General features: G+C 56.3%; 3 long non-coding RNA genes across 4 annotated transcripts; all 3 read left to right on the top strand.

Annotated features, from left to right (window-relative positions):
• Nucleotides 1-1,501: 1,501 nt before the first annotated feature.
• Nucleotides 1,502-4,274, top strand: LOC114002342. Its single transcript, XR_005565537.1, has 3 exons — nt 1,502-1,601; nt 3,612-3,650; nt 4,195-4,274. It is a non-coding gene; the product is annotated as an uncharacterized LOC114002342 (long non-coding RNA).
• Nucleotides 4,275-7,166: 2,892 nt separating this feature from the next.
• LOC120324320 lies at nt 7,167-9,974 on the top strand. 2 transcript variants are annotated; one of them, XR_005565542.1, is made up of 4 exons: nt 7,167-7,313; nt 7,572-7,688; nt 8,159-8,436; nt 9,936-9,974. It is a non-coding gene; the product is annotated as an uncharacterized LOC120324320 (long non-coding RNA). The 2 variants fall into 2 exon arrangements; XR_005565541.1 differs by having other exon boundaries at nt 7,173-7,313; nt 8,238-8,436.
• Nucleotides 9,975-11,114: 1,140 nt separating this feature from the next.
• LOC120324323 lies at nt 11,115-13,954 on the top strand. Its single transcript, XR_005565546.1, has 2 exons — nt 11,115-11,157; nt 13,718-13,954. It is a non-coding gene; the product is annotated as an uncharacterized LOC120324323 (long non-coding RNA).
• Nucleotides 13,955-15,668: the final 1,714 nt, after the last annotated feature.

Here is a 15,668-nt window from a genome sequence, read left to right as displayed (position 1 = left end):
TGTGTGTTTTCCAGTGCCTTTTGCTTCCCGAGATGGTTTTAAAATGATGGCTTTCGCAATCAACTAAATCGGAGATGTTGTTTCTGGGAGGAAATGGTGCCAAATAAATGCAGAGTTTTGGGTCAGGTTTTGGGATGATTTGGGTCAGGTTTTGGGGTCAGTTTGGGGTCACTGTTTGCGGTCATTGGGGTCAGTTTTGGGTCAGGTTTTGGGGTGGTCAGTTTCGGGTCAGCTTTTGGCGGTCAGTTTTTGGCGTCAGCTTTGGGGTGATTTGGGTCGGTTTTGGGTCCAAAAAAAAACTTTTTGGAGCCCTGGGTGTTCCTGGTGGTTGTTGGGGCGCATGGGTTGTTTACTGGGGAGCACTGGGAGAGACAATGAAAAATAAAGAGAATAAAAAATAAACGAAATATAAAAGGAAATATAAAATACAAAAGAAAATTAAAAAGAAAAAAGGCAAAAAAACTAAAAAGGAAATAAAATGAAAATGAAATAAAAGAGGAAAAAAAAAAAAAGAAAAAAAAAGAAACCCCTTCTTGGGCACCCCGTTTCCTCTCCTCCCGCCCCCCGAACCGTAAATTGCGGGGTCATCACCCCTAAAATGTGAGACGGGGACCCCAAAATGCGGGTGGGGGAACCCCAGGGAGCCGAAAAAGCGGAGGGGGAACCGCAGTAAGAAAGCGAAGCCGGGCGGTCGGGCGGCGGGGTGGGGGGGGCAGGCAAGGTGGCGACGGCGGCGCGTGCGCAGTCGTTGGCAAGACGCCGGCGATCACGTGGTAGGTAAGGGCAGCCAGGAGCGGGACCGGCGACGCATGCGCAGTGGCTCTCGTGACGGTGCAGCGCTCCCCGCTCGAGTTAAGGGCCGGTTCCGGCGGCAGGGCGGGACTGGCGGTCTCCCGTCTCTGGCGGGGTGTGTGTGGGGGGAATAACGTGAAGATTTTTTTGGGGTGAAAGCGCAGAAATTAGCGAGGAGGGCCGGTAATTTGGGTAAACTCGGTCACCGGAAGTAGAGAGCGACCGGAAGTCCTCCAAGGCCCCGGCCCGGCAGTCCGCCAAGCCCACGGTAAAGATGGCGCCGCCAGGACCGGAACGACCACACTAAAGATGGCGGCCCCGGCCCGGAAGTTCGCCCCGACGCCACACTCAAGATGGCGCCGCCAGGACCGGAACTTAGCCGAGGCCACACTCAAGATGGCGGCGAGAGGCCCCCGCCCTGGCCTCAGAGAGGCGTCTATCCTGTCGCCTGACCTCCGCCGCGACCCGGACCCCCGCCCCGCGCCCGCAGCGCCGTCTCGCCGCGCCGCTTCCCGCTGTGGGGACGGGGCGGGGCGCTCGGCGGCGCCGGGCGCGGGCGGCAGGTTCGCGGGCGGCGGCAGGCACCGGCGCGGGCAGACCCCTCTCGCGCCGCGGCGCGCGGCGCACGCGCGACGATCCCAGGCGGTCGCGGCGCCCGCCCCGTTCCGCCCCGCCCCGCTCCGCTCCGCTCCCGGTCGGTCCCGCCGTGCCCCGGAGATGCTGTCGGGGCTGCGCCGCCGCCTCCCCCCCCCGGAAGCGACCCACGGCGGCAGATCCGACGTCGGGCTCTGCAGGAGATCGTCGCCGGGGTAAGCGGGGGCCCGGCGGGGGGGCGGCGGCCGCTCTTCTGCCTCTCCCGCGGCCAGCGGGGCCTGCAGGCAGGGGAAGCGACGGGCAGCTTTCTCGCCTCTGCGGAGACACTCGCACCTGCGTGCCGCCGCCAGGAGAAGGGGCGGCGAGAGCGGCAGGGCCGGGCTCGGATGTGCCCTGGCATCGCCCCCCCCCCGCGGGGAGGGTCTGTGCTGCCTCAGGGACAGAGGAAGCGGATCTTGCAGGACCCCTTTGTTCGCTCGTTGAGCTCGCAAGAGACACAAGGGGCATGAAATCCCAGGGCAGCTGCGCCTGCCGGAGGGGTTGCAGGGAGAAGCAGCTGGGGGGGGGTTTGCTCTCTGCCCCTTTGCCACCTTCCCCTCGGTTCCCTGGGACTCCAGGGAATCCCAGCTCCCCTTGGCTTCGCCAGGGGCCTCGCGGCAGGGTTTCGAAGTGTGGCGCTGAGATTTTCTGGCCTGGGGACTGATGGCTGTTTCGGGGCACGTCTCAGCGGGCAGTCTGTCTTTTAACGCTTGCCGGGGCAGGAGAATTGCAGCAGAAGAAAGCAAAGGAAGCCCAGAGCCTGGAGTAGGCAGGCCCGGGCCTCTGGCGTGCCCAGGCCTTGCTGCTCGGTGCCGATTGTGCCCGGGGCTTGTTCCTCACCGTTGGGGTCCAAATGAGAGGGGAGCAAGAGGCAGAACAGCCCGCTGCTGCTGCTGCTGCTGCTGCTGGGGCTGAACTGTCTGCAGTGCCCGGGGGCCGGGCAGGACTTGGCCCCGATGCCTGCATTGCTCTGCAGCGGCCAGGGAGGGGTCCCAAAAGTCATCCCCCCGCCTGCTGTGCTGCACAGCAGGGGCTGGCTGGGCCGGTTCCCGGCCGGGGGAGCCCGGGGGAGGCCGTGCTGGGGCTGAGGGGCTGCTGCTCACTGGGCCTCTCGGGGTTTGCCTTGGAATCCCAATGCCTGTGCCTGCGCGGGGGAGAGGAGGCAAAAGTGACTGTAAATTGGTCTGTTGTGGAGTGTTTGGGGGCTGAGTTCATGCTCTTGGCTTGTTGTGTGTCAATTCCCACCCTCGGTCAGGGCTTCCCGGGGAGCGTTGCCGCTGCTGCCGCCGCTGCCGCCGGGAGAGAGAAGTCCTTTGGGAAGCCGGGATAAAACCAGCAACTCTGTGAATTGCCCGGCTTTTCCTAGGGAAGGGCAGGTTTTTGGGAAGAAAGGCCCGTCCTCGCGAAAGGCGCCGCGGGTCTCGCAAGGGGGGGGCGCGCGGCTGCAGTGCCGTTCCCGGCCGTGTCCGCCAGGCGGCGACTGCGAGGCAGCGCCCGGCGGTCGGGGGCGGCGAGTGGCGGTGTTTGGTCAGTGCCGGGCTTCTCCGAGCTTCAGTCCGGACTCGGAGGCGTCCTAAGGATGCCTTGGGCTTGAGGGAGTGTGTTCCTGCTGAGTTCAGCAGGCGTTCGGTGAATTTGGGCTTCTGTGGGTGAATTCGGTCCGGTGGTGTGGTTTTGTTGGTTTCCGTCCTCGGGACAGTGACCCAAAGGTTCTTTTTCCCCTCGCCGTGGGCGCTCCGAGGAGACCAAAGGTGCAGAATTCTGCCGGTGACTTGGCTTGCGTTGCCAGTCCGATTGCCAGGATCGAATAGGGACGGAGGTTCCTCCCGGACAAAAGGGGCCACCGCAGAAAGCTCTGGCTGCCTCGGCAGTGCCCGGGCTGGCCCCAGCACCTGGCAAAACCTCTTTGGGAAAAGGCAGGGAACAACTGCGGTTGTTCTGCCCTTTCTTTAGCCAGGGACTGGAACACAGACAAAATCGAGGTGCTCTTTGACCTATGCCGCAGGGTCCGAGCATTTTTCAGCCTTCCTTAGCAGGGCGTTCTCACCCTCTGAAAAGCTGAAAGGCTTTAACAGCTGGAGACGCGCCTGCAGCTGTGCAGATTAATGGAGTTTCTTTTAGGAAACGAAGGGGAAGTTTTCCTGTTGTGAGCCTAAATACCGAGTCTACTCTGCTTTTTCAATCAGGTGACGAAGCTTATGGAAAAAAAGACCAAAGGCCTCGAGGTGAGTCCATTCTACCGAGTTCTGCTTTTCTGGGATCGGTTTGGGAAAATCACGTGAAGCTCTAAAAAGCTTCTCTCCTTGTTTTCTAGTTGTTTTTTCAGCCTAGGTGTAAGTTTCATGTAGAAAAGGGCATAGAATTATTAGAACAGAGAAACACGACTTTCTCGGGAGAGATGGAAGAAAAGGCTGCTGATTGCAGTTCTGCTTTTCTTGTCTTCTATTAGACTGTCATTTTCTCTCCCCTGCTGTTCAAATAGAGAGCAATTAATTCCTCTGCTGAAGAGTTTGCTGTACTAAGTGTCTGTCAAATTGATGCCTTCAACTCGAGACAGCACCTGCTCCTTAGTTACAAAAAGTTCCTCACAGGAGATTTTCAGGCGTGCCCATAAATCTCCTGGCTGTTTGTTTGGGAGAACAGGGTTCTCTCGTCTGGGACAGAACAGTCATGGCATTTGCTATGGAATGCTGGTGGCAATGTAGTCAGAAGAGGCCCCCGTGCTTCACTACTTTTCCCTTTTTGTTGTTCAGGGTGACTTCCTACCAGGGATGTTCTTCTTGACCCCCCGGGGCAAACGGAGGTGTTCACCTGGTCAGCATCAGGAGCCATCCTAACTGAGGCCCCGGTAGGTCAGTGCTGCTTGTGGGACTGCACAGCGAAGCTGCCTGTGGGAATGAGCCGGCTCTTGCTCGGGGTGCTCCTAACGACAGTGTCTTTTACTCCGTGTTCCCAGGCTGCCTCTTTCCCTTCGGTCGCCGTGGGTGTGCCGGACGCCTCTGGCAGGACTAACCCCGTGGCTTTTCTGTCCAACGTGCTGTGCTGTGCTGTGTGTGCCTGCAGGTAAGAAAAGCTGGGAGTGCAGTCCCTCTGCTTTGCTTGCTGTGTCTCTTTGGGAGTTCTTTCGGAGGGCAATGAGAGAGCAATTTGGTTTGAAGGGGACCTTCAAAGGCCACCCTGTCTTCCGTGGGCAGGGGCACCTTCCACTCTCATCTCCGGTTGGATGCTCTAAGTCCCATCCAGCCTGGCCTGGAACACTTGCAGGGATCCAGGGGCAGGCTCAGCTTCCCTGTGCAGTGTGCTCTAATATCTCTCCACTGGCATCATGAAAAATGTTGTCAGCGTGTTTTGTTGGACGCCGGTAAGCAGGACCCGGGTGAAGAGGACATTCTCTGAGGTGCTGGGAGAAGGAGGACTCGTGCGGCCACCTCCAGAGACAGCGGGAACGGGAGCATGCTGCGGAGAAGGAAAATTCCAGGGGGTGGGTGCCGAGAAATTTGTCCTTCCCTTGCCCTGTGCTCTGCACTTAGCAATGGGTCAAGTGCAGAAGTTTCCTGGGGACCCTGGGAAATGATGCCAGGTCTGCCAAGAAAAGTGGGGCCAAAGGAGCAGGACCTGGGTCTGCGAGCGTGGGAGAAACAAGGGCCGGGTCATCCTCTGCCTCCGGGAGGGGGGGCAGCAGGAAAGGCCACGGACTAAAGCACTGAAGTGCCGTTCCCCAGGGAGCCCCTGCCTAGAACTGAACTTGCTTCTGCACTTGCTGTCCCTTTCCCAGCGGAGCCGAAGCGTCGGGTGCGGGTGCCGGTGGGATGGAGCTGCCAAGGACAAACTGGGAGGGCGTTTGCGATGGAAGGGGGGAGAAGGAGCTCTTGACGTGCTTTTTTTCCTTCTTCATCCCACAGAATTGCCACGAGAGGAAATACCTCAGAGGGGCTTCCCTCCAGATAAGCCCTGAATATGCCAGGAGGTTTCAGCCAGGAGAAAGGAGCTGTGGAAGAAAAGCAGCCTAAAAATAGCCAGTGGGGATCAGCAGGTTTTCCAGCCAGGAAAAACAAGGAGGGAATCGTGTTCCAATTGCTAATGATTTGGTGGGTGCAGGAATGATTTGTGTGTGTTTTCCAGTCCCTTTTGATTCCTGGGATGATTTTAAAATGATGGCTTTAGCAATCAACTAAATTGGAGATGTTGTTTTTGAGAGGAAATGGTGCCAAATAAATGCAGAGGGAGAGCGTGGAATCATCTGGGGATCCTGGAGTGGTTTGGGTTGGAAAGGATCTCAGGGATCATCTCCTTCCACCCCCTGCCACGGGCAGGGACACCTTCTAATAGACATCCAGCCTGGCCTTGGCCACTTGCAGGGATGGGGCAGCCACAGCTTCTCTGTGCCAGGCCACCTCCCCACCCTCCCAGGGAAGAATGTCTCCTTATGTGCAATCTTTCCCTTTCTTCCCTGCAGGAAGTGGACTGGGACAAGGGAATTGGCTCCCAGGAGGCCGAGGATCAGAACGGACTCTGCACAGGGGACAACTTCCACTTCTGAACTGGGAAGGTCACCTTCGTCCCCACCCCCCGCAAACTGAGACAGAGTAACATCTGCCTGCAGCTGGCTGGAGTTCCCGTTGGCTCTGGGCTTTCTGCCCACGGGCCGGGGATCATGGCCAGAGTCCTTCAGACCTGGGGAACAGTGGCCTTCACACCATCCCTGCAGCCCGTCCAGGGCAGGCTGCTGCCCATCGGCCCCTGATCACAGGTGGATGTAGAAGTGATGGTGTTTAGGGAATGTTGATTGTATTTCCCTGACTTTAGCAACGTGGTCATTAAAAAGAGAAAAATAACAAGTCTATGGAAATCCCCTGCACGTGGGAGCTTTCAGCGCTCTGGGTTAAACTTGACTCTCTAATGTTAAAACTGTGGGCGAGGGGCGGTGGCCGAGCAGGACCAGCGGCGGTGCCGGACGGGGCCGGCCCGGGGGTCCCTTCCCCGCGGGGTCGCAGCCGCGGGACCCGCCCCCGCCCCGCGCGGCCCCTCCCGGCGCGCCCCGCCCGGCGTTGGGGGCTGCGGCCGCTCCCGGCGCTGCCGAGGCTGCCGGGGAGGGACCGGCCTGTGCTGGGGGCACGGGGGTCGTTCCTTGGGTTCGAGGGCGGCAGCGGGAGCGGCGCTGCGGGGCGGGACGGGCGGGAGGGGCCGGGTGACGGCGGGGAAACCGCGGCGGGGCCCGGGGGCTGCAGCTCTCTGGCTTCCCGACTGGCTTTGCGGACATTTGCCACCTTCAGAGGAGGCACAAATCCCCGCGGAGCTGAGCAAGGGGTGCGGGGAGCGCAGGGAGCTGGGGCGGGGCTGTGACCAGGGCAGGGTGTGCGCAGTGCCCCAAAACCCGCACCCAAAACCCGCCCGGAACAGCCCCAGAGCCCAGAGCGAAGCGCCGCGGGATCGCGCCGGCCCCGCCCCTAGACTCGCCCAGGCCCGCCCCCCGGCTCGCGCCGGCCCCGCCCTGCCCGTCCCCAAGAGCGCCGCCGTCCCCGCTGCCCGCCCCGCTCCCCTTGTCCCGGGAGAGCTCCCGGCCGGGCCGTGACCGCGGAGCTCCCACCCGCCCTTCCCCGGCCCCAGCAGCGCCCGCCGGGGCTGCGGCGGCGGCGGCGGGAGCCGCGCTGAGGGAAAGGGGGGCGGGGCCGCGCCGAGGGGCGGGGCCGGGCTGAGCGGGCGGGGCGGGGCCGCAGGGCCGGGCGGGCTGGGATTGGGCGGCGGCGCTCGAGCGCTGATTGGGCAGCGCTGCCGGCCCGCGGTATAAAGGGCCGGCGGGGCGGGTGGGGCCGGTTGTGTGTGTGAGGGCTGAGGGTGCGGCCCCGCTGCTGCCCGGGCTGCGGAGGGGAGAGCGCCTTGGCCGCTGGGTTTGTGCACCGGGGGAGCCGGGGGGCGTTTAGGGGCGCCTTGTGCTGGGCGGCGGGGGCCGGGTAAACCTCTTCCCTGCCGGGTGACCCCGGGGGGAGCCGTGGCAGGGCTGCGGGGCTGGTGCTCTCTGGGTGTCTCAGGGTTTGCTTTGGGATCCCAAACCCTTTCCCCGTGCAGGGTTATGAGGCAAAGACTGCTTTAACTTTTTTTTTTTGTGCTGCGTTAATGCTTTTTGCTCGTTCTGTGTCCATTTGCAGCCTCGCTCGTGGTTTCCCCTGGTGCGGAGGCGAGTTGTGCTTCCTGCGGGGAGAGAGAAGGGCCTTGGGAAGCTGCTCCATGAGCCACAGCTGTGCCGAGCCCGGGAGTCTGTCCAGGTAAGAGCAGGGCTTATACTGCCAGGGAGGAGCTGGGTTTGCTGTTGGAAGGTAGAATATGCCCGTGCCTTTAAATGCAAGGACAGGCAGAAGCTGGGAGGGACCCTGAGCAGGTTTGGTGGCACGACAGCAGTTTGAAAAGACCTTGACTGTGGGAGAAGGGTCCAGGAAAAATGATTCCTTTTTTGCAGGGAGGCAGTTTGCAAGGACAGGGGGGTTGCTGTGCTCTGTAGCAAAAATACTGCCCTTGGGATGTGCAGGGTGAGGAAATGTTGGCCCCGTGTGGGCTGGAGCAAAGGTGTGTGGGTGCCTGTGTGTGACAGCCGTGGGTGTGCAGGAAGGGGGTTCTGGTGCCATTGGAGCTGCCAGGGAGCCAAAAAGGGCACAGTTGTCTGAAAAAGGCAAAAAGTCTCAGCCTCTATTGACACCTGTACCAAAGGAGATGCAAATTTTCCCTTTCTCATTTGCAGACTTCACAAAGCTCCCAGGAAAGGAACCTTTAGATTCCTTCCCAGCTTTATGCTAAAGGTTTCCTTCCTCCTGTCTCAGCACCCTTTCTGCTGTTGGGAGAGCACGAGGTGGATGGAGAGGATCCCCAGGCATCTGCAGGCACAAGGGACTCGTACAACTGTGATTTTCCTACAGCCCTCGTAAAAGGGACCTCCAGGATACTCTTGGGAATGTGCCAGCTCTCCTGCTGGAGCTATTCTATGGAGTATTTGAACACAAAGGGTAAAACTAAAGTCAGGTCTGTTCTGGAGTATGTTACACTTGTGCAATACTCCTTTCTTCTGTTTATTTTCTGTTCTGGAAAGCACAGTCTGGGGTTCCTGGGCACTTCCTATTAAATGATTCCCTGAAAATAATTTTGTACTGAAAGGGGAAAGGTGCTGTCTGTGGGAGGTCAGGTGTCCATGATAAAAGCTTTATGCTTTTCAGTCAGATAAGCCCTAAAATATCTCACAGTGTGTAGGAATGCCTGGCTTCTAAAACTCACCAGCTGAGCCTTAGAGGCTTCTTTGAAGAGCTGAGTTCAGGCAGCAGAATTGGCCCCCAGGAGGGACTCTGTGCCTGCTCTCCCGTGGCTCCAAGGGATCTCTGGCCCTTCACGCCGGCACCGAGATTTTCTCGGGAAGGGCCTCAGATCCCCGGACCAGTCTGGGACACAGGCAAGATCCCCCTGCAGTTTAGGACCAAATTGGGCCCCTGGAGGGACAGTGCTGTGGGTGCCCCCCGGGTTGGGGCACCCCGAGGACTCCAGCGCGCACCGAAAGGATTCTTCGGGGAGATCCTCGGGGTGCCCGGCCCTGGGGAGCTCAAAGCAAGGTCCCTGCCATGGATTCAGGCATTGCTGAGAGTATCCCAGGGGTCCCTGTCCCTGCTAGACATGGAGCTCTCTAATGGGCTGGAATTGGGTGATAAAAGTGGTGCTCCAAGTGCCAAAGAAGTGTGGGATTGGGATTAAGAAATGAGCAGGGAGGGTCCAATTGGCTGTTTTCTCTGGAATGTGACTGTGAGAGCTGCAGGAGTGCCAGGTGTGTGTTCCAGTCCCCAGCATTTGGTTTGCACATGTCCTGCTCAGACACAGGTCCAACTTCCTCAGTCCCTAACCCAAGAGAGGGAGAATGAAGGACTGGCACTGTTCAGGTGATTGGTGTGACAGGGGTGAAACTGGGAAAACATTGGGTAATTATTCAGTTTCTCTATTTCCAAACTCCCCCAAACCTGTGCTAGGAAGAGATTGACTGGCAAAGTTAAGGCAGAAATGAAACTGGAAGATGGAGATATTGAAACTGTAATTGCTGAAACTCAATGTGTCCAAGCAGCAGCTCTTGTTGTGCAGGGAATAACTCCTGTCAGCAGCAAGGCCCCGACTGAAGTGGCAGCTGCAGCTGTTCCTGTGGTGTGGGCCAGGGGAACTGCAGGAGAGTGGAAGAGGGCAGAACCTGTAGGTATTACCCCTGGTGTGGGATCTCTCCTGGTAAGGCCAAGCCAGTATCCTTTAAAATCAGAATGGCAGCTTGGATTGGTTGCAGGAACAGCTGAATTTGCTCCTCCTGGTTTGCTTGTAGAAGGTGAATGCCCGAACCTGCCAAGGAAACCAATGGCCAAGGGGATTGATTAGTGCAGGACCTGAGAGAACCCCCTGAAATGACAACCTGGAGTAGTTTCCAGGATTAGATTGCAAAGATGGCCTTGGCTGCATGTCCTTGAGCAAGGAAAGCCAAGAAACCTTTGCTTTTGCAGGAGAAACTGGGGCAAGCGGGCAGGAAGAAGAGAAGCCCCGTGACTCCTCCCTGAGCCCCAGGCAGCCCCTGAACTGCCTCCCTGGGAATGGTGGGACGGGCTGGACTCTGGATTGCTCCCTCTGCATGTGTGGTAAGACTGTTAGGGCAACTTTTCCAAGAGCCTGTAAGAATTTTCTGCCTTGGCTAGATGGTGCAAGGGCAGCCTTTAAGCAGCTGAAGCCTTCCCTGAGGAGAGCTCTGGGTCTGCCAGATGTCTCAGAACTGTTGGAAGCATCTTTGGTGGGGAGGGCAAAGAAAGGCCAAGGGGTGCAGTGACCCCCCTGACAAGGGCTTTCAGTTAATGGCATCCCTGCAAGTGAACTTTGTGGGCTGTTCCCCCTGCAGGGCAGGTGACAGTCCCAGCTACAGTGATGGGAAAAATGGTTAAAAGGGAGCCCCAAAAGCTGAAATCCTCCTGGAGGCTCTTGGCAAACAGAGTTTCCTGAGTTCCCCCTGAAAGAACGGTAGTGATAGCTTTGGAGTGCTGGTAGATCCTTTGAATAGTTAGCCTTGTTGCCCCAGTAGGCCTTGTCCAACTCCCCATTTTCCAGGGGATATACATATTAAAGTTTCAAATGCTCTTCCTAATCCTTTGTTGGCTTGAGGCTCTCCCCTCAGGAACTGCAGGAACTCCTGGTGCCGCCTGGGCCGATGGATTGGACGCCCCAGCCCCTCCGTTCCTGCCCAGCCACTGGGGCCGTGTCCAGTGGTGGCACTGCCCGCCCTGCAGGGGAAGTGGGAAGGGCCTTTGCAGGTCCTGTCGGTCACATTTATAGCAGGTAAAGTTGCAGTAAAACGACGTTGGGTATGTTATTCTTGAGTTAGGAAAGCTCCTTTTGATTGGTGAGCAGAACCAAGTGGATCCTTCAGAGTTCCCATCCGTGTTTGTGTCTCAGCCTGTGTTAGGATTCAGGGCTGTAGCTGTTGTTGTCACTGAGGAGTCAAACTGTGCTTTAAATAATGAGACACTGGCCTGATGGCCCAGTGTCAAGAAAAAAGGGGGAATGATATCTGAGTGTTGCGATGTAACAAGAGCTAATCCTTTTTGCAGTGGGATGGAGCCTGGAAACTGCACAGAGCTGAGCCAAGGGATTGAAAGGTACTAACCAAGGGAGGTGAAGAAAGAAGGAAGAAGGGAAGTGAGGCAGCAGCCAAGCAGCACCAAGTTCCTGTGTAAGCAGGTGAGTTGTGTTGAGGTTCCTCAGGCAGGCACTGAGGACTTGGAGGGCTCCAGACAGAGCAGACCTGGGAAGGCCCTCGGTGAAGCTCCTTGGAAACCTTCTAAGGGTAGGTGTGTATGGTGATAAGTGTTGGGATTGTCCTGAATGTGGAACAGGAATGCAGGGAAGGAAAATGAACCCTGCTGTAATGCTGACCCCTCCCATCAGCTGCAGTGGAGACACCTCTGTGTGCCCTTTGGGATCTGATTGCCAGGGCCCCTGTGGGGCTGGGATCATGGCAGGGTGTTGTAAGCAAGGAATGCCTGGCTTGGAAAATTCACCAGCTGAGCCTTAGAGGCTTCTTTGAAGAGCTGATTTCAGGCAGCAGAATTGGCCCCCAGGAGGGACTCTGTGCCTGCTCTCCCGTGGCTCCAAGGGATCTCTGGCCCTTCACGCCGGCACCGAGATTTTCTCGGGAAGGGCCTCAGATCCCCGGACCAGTCTGGGACACAGGCAAGATCCCCCTGCAGTTTAGGACCAACTTGGCCCCCCTGGAGGGACAGTGCTGTTGGTGCCCCCCGGGTTGGGGCACCCCGAGGACTCCAGCGCGCACCGAAAGGATTATTCGGGGAGATCCTCGGGGTGCCCGGCCCTGGGGAGCTCAAAGCAAGGTCCCTGCCATGGATTCAGGCATTGCTGAGAGTATCCCAGGGGTCCCTGTCCCTGCTAGACATGGAGCTCTCTAATGGGCTGGAATTGGGTTCTAAAAGTGGTGCTCCAAGTGCCAAAGAATGTGGGATTGGGATTAAGAAATGAGCAGTGAGGGTCCAATTGGCTGTTTTCTCTGGAATGTAATTCTAAGAGCTCCAGGAGTGCCAGGTGTGTGTTCCAGTCCCCAGCATTTGGTTTGCACCTTTCCAGGTCAGGCACAGGTCCAACTTCCTCAGTCCTTAACACAATAGTGTCTGGGGACACTGAACTTATCAGGAGCAGAGTGTCAGTCTTGCCGTGCTGAGCAGCCCCGGGGCCACCAGTGTCATGGTTTGAGATAGCCCCAACATCCAATTCCCTAGCTCCATTCCCCCTCCCACATCTCAACCTAATGTGAGATGGGTTTTTCCAGACAAAACACACCAGACTCCAAAGTGGGGGAAAGGGAAATATATTACAATGACTGTACAAATAAATACCATATCACATTATACACATGATCACAAACTATCTCTACCATGACATATGTATTTACAATGGATCAGATCTCTTCTCTCCTCCAAATAAAAGTCCAGGAGGGAAAAAAGGACAGATCCCTTCCAGTCTCTGAACAGCAGCATCTTCTAAGGCAGCAGGTTTCTTCTCATCTCATGCAGCAGCTGATAGCTGGCTTTCTGCCAGCGTCCACGAGGGAGGTATTCAAGCTCCCCCGGCCCCATCGCCTCCAACCGAGGGGTCTTCCGTGGACTTCGTAACCCCAGACAAGGTCGTTTCACCACGTCATATCACGAAGACACAGGGGGGTCTTCATGACGGTCTGGTATCTCCAGGAGATTCAAGCTCCTTGCAGGGCCTCTGTGCCCTGTCTCTCAGGCTGCCACCGTGGCAGCAGTGCAAAAGGGGGGGAAGCCAAGGTCGCCCCCCCCCGCATTCCACCTGGCCGTCCCGGTCCAGCTGCGGGAGGCTCCGAGCTTCTCAGCTCCTCTCTCTCTGGTGCTGCATGTCTAAAACTGCTCTCCAAAATAGGAGTCCATGTCCCTCTTCTCCAAGAGGGATCTCAAGGGTGTTTTGGGGGAGTGTGGTACAGTCTTACCCCCAAGAACTTTGCAGCTCTCAGTTGCTGGCTCTCCTTTCCTCGGCTCTCCTTCCAGGAGTCTCCTCTGCAGTGCTGCATGTTGCTTCTGCTGCTTCTTCAGTTCAGGTTCTTATCTCTGGCTCTCTGCCACTGTTTCTCTGGTCAGCGTCGGCTGCTGCTCTGTGCCCATGGAGAAAATATCTCCCGGCATACTACAGGCACCTAGCCAGCTTTATGCTGTTCCAGGTCCCTGCAGCCCCCCAGCCAGGGGCTGGGAGGGGGCCAGAGGCCCCAAGGGGCTCAGAGCCCCTACCTCGTGGCTCTACAACATGGCCACCTCTCCTACAACACCCAAACTACAACTCTTCTTTTCCGGTCTGGTTGTGGTATGTTTACATTTCTGCAGGAGCGTCCATTGGGCAGAACTTCAAAACTTCCAGGGGTTTCCACCCCTTGGGGTCTACCACTTCTCTTAGCCTCTGGGGATAACAAGGTTCAAACCACTACAGCTCCACAGCAGGGCTGGCCCCAAAGCTTGGCACCCTCGACTCTGAGGAGAGGCTCAGCAGTTTGCAGAAGACTGGTGGTTTGATTAGTGCCCTATTATTGCTTGTGAAAACAGCATTTTCAAATGACTTCTAGTGAAAGGTTTATCTTCCTTCAGGCTGTCAATTAAAAAAGAAATGAAATTCACCCTCCAGCCGAAGTTATTTTGTGTATGGGAAGTTTTACAAATGCTCTTTATTTATTTTGTGTGTCGCTCTTTTCCACTTAATGTATCCTTCTTTATCTCAGCACTCTTTTCACAGTGCAGTTTTCTTTGTCAGTGCAAAGATGAAGTGCCAGGACCATAGTGGAGTTCCAAGGACAGGTGCAACTGCACCATGAAGGGCGTGTTTCACTACTACTGGATAAGCTTGCCTGACCTGTATTTTTTCCCTTCAGTAATGGGAAAGTTTAGCTAGGAACTCTGTAGAAAATATCAAATAAAATACATAAAAATATAAAATAAAATTACTTTTTAAAAGAAAATTCTCTTTTTTTTGGTGTGGTATTCAGATCTTTCAGAGAATGTTAAAGTTTTCCCTGCATTCAGCACTCTTTAACTGTGTCCTGTGTCCAGTGTTCATTCCCAAGACCCCTTTGCAAAGGTTGTCCCTACAGACTGAGGTGCACAGAGACCGGGATGTGGGTGCTGTGGATTCGGTTCGAGGTGGGTCTGTGAGTACATATTCTGCTCCCCGTACAGCCACGTCCTAAAGCTTCATGGGCTGATCTCCCTGCAGCAGTGTCAGAGGGTAGGGCTGAGACATCTGGCACTGACTGGAGTGCAGTAAATGAGAGGGAGTGTGGCTGAGTAGAGCCTGAGCGGAGGCAAGGCACCATCCTCATGCAGGTGAGGTTGATGAGAAGTGAGGGGATTTATGCAGGGTCCTTCCAAAAATGCCTGAAGACTAACATTTCTCATTTTTCTATATATTGAAAAAAATACTACTTCATGTATAAATTGATTTCAAAATAGAACCTTGTAACAGCTGCATTATATATAGGATCTTATAGTATAAGAAATTCTGAATATAGGTATATTTGTATTTTCCAACCCTATATAAGTTTTATATGTAAAAAACCAAGAAAGGGCGTGAAAGTATGAGAAAATATGCTGAATATGACGGCCATAGAAACGGTGTATTCGGAGGGTTTTTTGTGTCTCCTCTCAGTGTAACAGAGCAAGTCTGAGATCTTGGCTGGTATTTAAACCACTGCTGCCACCTGCTGATGAACACGGAGTACTGCAGTCGGCCCCGAAAAGGAGGCGCCTGGCTCCGCCCCCTCGAGCTCTGGCTCCGCCCCCTCGAGCTCGTCTCCCTCCCCCTCGCCTGTGGCTCCACGTGCCCTCCCCTCCCATGCGGGGCAGCCCCGGGTGTGGCCAGTGAGGATGAGGAGGGGGAGGCCCCGCTGGGGGATCATCTGGGAGCACTTCATGTAGAGAGCTTTTGCAGGGGAGCAGCCGATTCCAGGGAGTCTCTCAAGCAGTGATGGTGAGAGCATCTTGCAGCAGCTGCAGGAAACCCCTGGGTGTGCCTGGAGATGGATCATGGCTCAAGGAAGGTGCCAAGAGATGAACCCTGTGCCAAGAGGCAGTGCAGGAGAGGGGAGTAGTGCATGTGACCAGGTGGGGGAGTGTGGGGGTGCAGGGAAGATGCAGCTCGGATGGGAGGAAGAGCTCAGAGGTTTCTTTTACTGATATGAATATGCAAAACAGGGAGTGAGGTGGAATATAAACATTGGAGGTGCTTGGGCAGGGGAGCCAGGACTCAGGGGAGGGGGTCACTTTGTTGAGAACCCAGAGTTCCAGTAGGCTCTCTCAGGAGCAGTCAAAAGGAGTTTCTACTTTGGGGCTGGTCTCCAAAGGAAGGCACCTGAAACTGCTGCTTCTGATAAATCCGTAAGTATGAGAGGCTGCAGAAAGCTCACTGCTGTACCAAGCCAGTAATTTCCACAGATATTTTCGCTATTAAAAACAGTGAGTTTTATTTCCTCTGTGCTCAAAACCTGATGGTATTTGTTAAACTCACTTGCTAAGTTGTGCATTGCTTGATGAACCCTTGCCTCTTTCCCTTTTCCTAGAGAGATTGGTCCTGCCTTGGGAGCAAGAGAATGCCCTGCTGTCTGGGGCTTTTGCTGTTTTTTTTCCCCAGCTTATCTTTCACTGAGTCACTTGGACTGGGACAAGCCCCCTTTGAGC

Source organism: Pipra filicauda, unplaced genomic scaffold (genome assembly GCF_003945595.2).
Source record: "Pipra filicauda isolate LSUMZ 115617 unplaced genomic scaffold, ASM394559v2 scaffold493_size893225_pilon, whole genome shotgun sequence".
NCBI lineage: Eukaryota > Metazoa > Chordata > Aves > Passeriformes > Pipridae > Pipra > Pipra filicauda.
The sequence above is the reverse complement of the archived record's forward strand: the minus strand, read 5'-3'. Positions and strand labels throughout refer to the sequence as shown.